This window comes from Lynx canadensis, chromosome C1 (assembly GCF_007474595.2).
Source record: "Lynx canadensis isolate LIC74 chromosome C1, mLynCan4.pri.v2, whole genome shotgun sequence".
Lineage (NCBI taxonomy): Eukaryota > Metazoa > Chordata > Mammalia > Carnivora > Felidae > Lynx > Lynx canadensis.
The window spans coordinates 81,523,798-81,529,465 of NC_044310.1; the positions used below are offsets into that span (position 1 = coordinate 81,523,798).

The following is a 5,668-nucleotide window of genomic DNA, read 5'->3' on the forward strand; positions in this document are numbered from 1 at the left end:
AGATAACCCAATGGAAAAATAGGCAGGAGACCTAACAGGCACTTTTCAGAAGAGGCAACCTAAATGACAAATAATACAAAAAGAAGCTCAACTTTGCTCTGATAAATGCAAATTAAAACCATAATGTGGTAACACTGTACCCAAACTAGCAAGTCTAAAGTTTTTTTTGTTTAATAACAATACAAAGTTTTGGCAAGGAGACAGTTTGATGGAAAATACTGCTAATGGGAGTCTCAGCTGATATAATAACCACATTGAAAATTCTTTGGCTTTATCAACTATAGCTGAGCAGACACAAACCCTATGTCCTGGCAGATCATTCCTATGTGTAACCCAACATAACTGCATGCTTGTGTGCAACAACACATGTTCAAGAACATTAACGGCAGTGATTTTTTATAATATTCCAAAAACTGAAAATAACCAAATGTACCTAAATAAATTGTGGTATAGTCACTCGATGGAATAGTATACATCAATGAAATGAAGAAACCACAGTTTCAGGGATGAATTTTACGAACATAAAATTGAGCAAGCCAGACAAGAATATATTCTATATGATTCCATTTGTTTGAAATTCAGAGAACATTTAACCTTAAACCATAATGTTTAAGAAGACAAGTTTGAAGTGTTTACCCTATGAGGCATGATAATGATTACCTTTAAATGAGTGATTAAAAAATGGTACCACTACTAAACTTACAGAAATAAAAAGTATCACAGTATAAGTGTATGCAAATAAATTAGATAATTTAAAGGAAATGGGCAAATTCCTAGAAACAATTACTGAAACTCACTCAAAACGAAACAAAATTCGAGATCTCTAATTTGTAATTGTAATTTCAAAACTTCCCACAAAGCCAAGTCCAGAACCAGACTACTTCACTGACGAATTTTGGCAAACATTTAAATATGAATTAACACCAATCCCTCACAAACTTTTCCCAGAAGTCAACATTTTCCAACTCATTCTGTAAGTCCAGATATATAAAACCAACGATGTCACAAGAAAACGAAACCAGCACACATACTTTTTTATCCGTGGGCGAGGCACCACAAGGCGGAAACTGGCTGCTCAATCGAAGCCCCGAGAGGGCACGTCTTCTTTCCTCTGCGCAGGCTCGCCAGATCCGACGAGACCCCGCCTTCTCGCCCTGCCCTGCCCCGCCTTCTGACCCCACCTCACCCCGCCTTCTCGCCCCGCCATTCCTCACCTTCTTGCCCGCCCTGCTGCCCTGCTCCTCTGCTCTCTGCAGCCTTGCAGGGCCAGGGACCCTGTGTAAGAATGTCTGAGTGATTATGGGGTTTCAGAGAACAACTAATGTCACCGATCAAGCTCACCACGTCCGTAGGAACAAGAGAGGTCAGGTGGGAGAGACCACAGGTGCCTTCCATGCTTGTGCAGTTTGGCTGACGGGCTTATGTGGAGCCGGGAAGACCACGGTGAACATGGCTTTGGAGGAGTATTTGGTTTGCCGTTGCATTCCATGCTGTGGCGACACTTATGGTGATAAAGCTCGCTAAGCTCTCACTAGAAGTCTTGGCTTTAGTCCAAAGACAGAGAAGAGAATGTTCGATGCACTACAGAAGTTGGTGAACTGCAGATGCTAGCTTACTGTGCGTCACATGTTTTCTATAGCCTAGTACTCAAGGATGCAACAATGCAAGGCAAATTCATGAGGGTTTACCCTTTTTTTTTTTTTTTTTGAAATGTTTGTTCATGCTCCTGTGTGTGTTTGTTACACAGAAATGTCAAAGGATTCTACAAAAAAGCACGGGGCTGGGGAAATTAAAGGCTTCACTGGAGTTAATTCTGAATATAAAAAAAACAGAGGCCCCTTAATTGATGCTGAAAACAGACTCCTGTGATATAAATGACTGTGTCCAACAAGTTGTGGAACTTCTACAGGAACAGGATATTGTACCTGTGGATGCCACTAAGTAAAAGAACTGTATACGCCAGACGATAAACTTAATTTGGCAAAAACATGTGTGGAAATATTACCGGTATTGAAAATTAATTAAATGGATATGTAGTGGGTGCCGGTTTTAGCAGAAGATTGGGCAACCCTACTGAATGCCTCCATGAGAGAGAGAGAGAGAGAGAGAGAGAGAGAGAGAGAGAGAGTGTCCTTTCAGTGCCTTCATTTAAATGGATGGGGGGTATCATTAACTTGTCAGTGCCTATAGTTCTGACAACTAAGTCATGAAGATAAAGAGAAGCTAGATGATTGGTCTGCATTTGCTCTGGCATAGGAGGGCTGCTGTATGACTATTCTTCACAACCCAGAGTTTCTTAAGCACAGGAAGGAGGACTGTGGTGCCAGACAGTGAGGAACAACATAGGAGAACCACCCCTACATCAAGATGGTTATGGAACAAGGAGATTGGTTGATTGGAGATTGTCAGGTCTTGAACTGACTTTATTGGGACGATGGTCTTGATTAACATAGTTTTATTCCTATTGGGCTATAGTAGATGTTAAATTTTTTTGAATGCTGATGCTGTCATTGCATTTCAATTATGCAACCCAGTGTCTGCTAGGTTGAATCTAACTTCATGCAATGGACATGCTTTATTAATGCAGGATACCTACAAGCAACTTCCAGAGAGTGGCTACAGGCACTCTGTCCTTCTACTTCACCCTCTTGGTGCCTGGACAAAGGACAATGATGCTCCTTTGATGTGTATGAAGCAGCATCATTCAGTGCTGGAGGAAGGAGTTCCATATCCTGAAACAACAGTAGTGGCCATCTTCCCACCTCCCACGATGTGTCCTGAGCCACCTGGAATCCAGTGGCATTGCAGAGCATGGATGGTTGCAGGAGACAAGTTTAACATTGTTGGACAAGAGCCTGCTGACATATCTCATTCAGAAACAGGGAAGAATCTTTATGAGACAACTCATAGCACCAAAGTGCTGACAATGACTCCTGGCCTAATGACCTTGGAAAGAGTTCCCTTCTGAGTTGCAGCCTACAACAAGAAAAAGAAGTGTTTGGACTACTATGACCCTGAACACCATGAAGACTTTGAATTTATTTCAGGAGCTTGAATGGGCAAACTTGCCAGGGAAGGCCAGAAACCTCCTGAAGGTTTCATGGCTCCCAAGACTTGGACTGTACTGATGCAATACTACAAATCTTTGGAGAAAGCTTGATCTGTTAACCCAGTCACTCTACCCTTGATACTTCACTGAGTAACAACAGGGGACCACACAGTTACTGTTGGCATTTCTTTGAGGTAACATCTCTCTGGATGCACTTCCTAAAAACAGACCATTTTCCTTAACTAATATTAGTTTTTGTCTGCCTTATGAGTTCTTTCTGGACCAGTGTAACACACTACTGGTTTTAATATATCTTTCCCACTTATTATACCTAATATTCCTATAATACAATTTTAAAATATTATCTTTTATATTATATTTATGCTTCTATCTCATGATTTTTTTCAAGCAGTAACCAATAATATATACATTGAATCTCTCTCTTCATCCCTTGAAAACAGAAAAAAAATCCACTGAACAGGAAATTTGGCTAGACCTTGTTTGTTAAATTTTATAAAACATCTCTAACAATTATTTTTCTGCATTAAAAATATAAACTGCTTTCTTTCTTCCTTATTTCTCTCTCAGCTGTTATAATCTAAAGTACCCTTATCATCAGTAGTAAGCCCTGAATGAACTATAAAATTAAATTATTTAGCTTCTTAAAAAAGAAAAGAAGAAAGGAAAGAAGAGAAGGAGGGAGAAAGAAAACAAAATCAACATCCTCTATTAATATAGATGCAAAATCCTCAACAAAATTCAGTAAAACCTTAGATTGTGAGTAACTTGTTCTGTGAGTGTTCCACAAGATGAACAAACATTTCTAATAAATTTTAACTTGATAAATGAGAGATGTCTTGCAATATAAGTAGTACATGACACCGAACGTCACATAATCGCATCTGAGCCAGTGGTCCCCCCCCCCCCCGCTTCTCTCTCTCCCTCTCATTGGGGGTAATCATCTCCCATGCTCAGATCCTTGGTCTCAGGCTGCAGTGTTTGGCAGAAATCAGTGATTTTTCAGAATGTTGGAAGGTGCCCACAACTGGCACTAGTGTATTTTTTGTCACTTCAAAGCGCCTATGGACAGTCCCCTGCTTTTCCATATAAGAGTAAGCTTAGGAATGCTTTGCTTCATTCTAGGTCAGGCTGCCTACAGATGTAGACCCTTTCCTGTGCTGCCTATTGACAGTTACATTAAGTACAGTATATGACAAGAGTATATAAATACTGTACTGTAGTCAACATCTGTTAGTGACAGTGAAAATCATCGTACGCAATAACCCTCCTCTCTCTTGTCTCCTCACACCAGCCACAAAGGTTTTCAAAGGTAAGTGCAGGTTAATTTGTTTATTTTTCTTTATATTTTGTATTTTCTTTATTATTTTATATTATTCTATAATATAAAATAAACCCAGTATTGTAATCTGAGTTTCTCTTATTTCTTATGGGGAAATTGGCTTTGATATACAAGTGCTTTAGATTACAAACATGTTTACAGAATGAATTATGCTTGCAAACCAAGGTTTTACTGTACTAGCAAACTATATACAGCAATAAATAAAAAGAATTATACACTGTAACCAAGTAGGATATATCCTAAGAATGAAAAGTTTTAAAATCAAAATCAATTAATGTAATACATCACATTAATATCATAAAAAGAGAGACTTGAGGTACCATTAAGTAAGGTGAAGAGATTTTCTTTTTCCTAGCTGTTGGGTTCCATCTCCACAAATCTTTCCAATAATTCCCATTCTCTAATTTGTATCTTTCTGTTCCTTGAAAACAAAGAATCTTTGAATAGAATTAAGATATTTGTCTCCATTTAGTCTCCAAATCAAAATACCCATGTAGCATTTGTGATAGAAATGTTTCAGTAACATGTGACCAAAAAAATGTTTCAGTAACATGTGACCAAAAAACAAAGCTCTAAATTCAAAATAACTTGAACAATAAAGGGGATATTGACTTATGTAACAGAAAAGTCAAAATGAGTCTTGATCTTACACCTCAGATGAGATCTTCCAGGACCTTCTTTCTCATACCCTCTCTATTCTGCTTCTCTGTTTGCTATTTCCCCACGCTGCCCTGGTAGCCATCTGGGAGTTCCTAATTCTTCTGGTAATTTCAGCAAAATGTTTGCATCAATTCCAGATGTCATATCCTCAAAAGAAAACACTCAGGAAAGTTGGAGTCTCTTACAGTAGCTGCTGTATATGTCCTGGGAATCAGGTCCTTTCACTGATCTGAATTGGAACTCATGTCCTTCTCTGATACAATCACTGTGACAAGGTTGCAGTAGTCTCCCCGATGGGGTTTTAGACAGCAAAGATCCATCTCCAAAGCAGAGCAGGCAATCAGTCTCACCCAAAATTCAAGGCTGAGAAAATGGAGGGAGCAAACTTCCTCCCCAAATATAAAAATACTCTTGGTTATAAAAAACAAACAAACAACCCAAGTGGGAGAGGGGTAAAATAGATGCCAGGAAGACAATAAAAAATAACCTGCAAAATGGTTTCAAGGCACTATTCTATACATGGCATCATTCTATGTAGACCGGAGATCTCGAAAGTTACTTTAGATTATTTTCACCTTTGAATCAATGAAAAAGTTAAC

At 38.8% G+C, this 5,668-nt stretch overlaps 1 pseudogene; it reads left to right on the top strand.

Moving 5' to 3' along the window:
• The first annotated feature begins 1,299 nt into the window (after nt 1–1,299).
• LOC115519759 lies at nt 1,300–3,160 on the top strand (annotated as a pseudogene).
• Nucleotides 3,161–5,668: the final 2,508 nt, after the last annotated feature.